This window comes from Octopus bimaculoides, chromosome 7, assembly GCF_001194135.2.
Source record: "Octopus bimaculoides isolate UCB-OBI-ISO-001 chromosome 7, ASM119413v2, whole genome shotgun sequence".
NCBI classification, from domain to species: domain Eukaryota; kingdom Metazoa; phylum Mollusca; class Cephalopoda; order Octopoda; family Octopodidae; genus Octopus; species Octopus bimaculoides.
In genome coordinates this window covers 97,795,467-97,795,922 of record NC_068987.1, presented here as the reverse complement: position 1 = coordinate 97,795,922, position 456 = coordinate 97,795,467, and positions in this window count along the sequence as shown.

Here is a 456-nt window from a genome sequence, read left to right as displayed (position 1 = left end):
ATATAATTATTATAAGATCTGGTAATTATTCATATATTAATATATTAATTAATATCGATTAATTATCAGGGAGACGCAGCAGTGGCTGTGTGGTAAGTAGCTTGCTTACTAACCACATGGTTCCGGGTTCATCCCCACTGCGTGGCACCTTGAGCAAGTGTCTTCTACTATAGCGTCGGGCCGACCAAAGCTTTGTGAGTGGATTTAGTAGACAGAAACTGAAAGAAGCTCGTCGTATATAAACAGGAAGTAAGAGTGAGAGAAAGTTGTCGTGAAAGAATACAGCAGGGTAGGACACCATCCCCTTCCGGAGCCTCGTGGAGCTTTAGGTGTTTTCGTTCAATAAACACTTACAACGCCCGGTCTGCGAATCGAAATCGCGATCCTATGACCGCGAGTCCGCTGCCCTAACCGCTGGGCCATTTCGCCTCCACATGTATGAAGGTATGAAGAGAT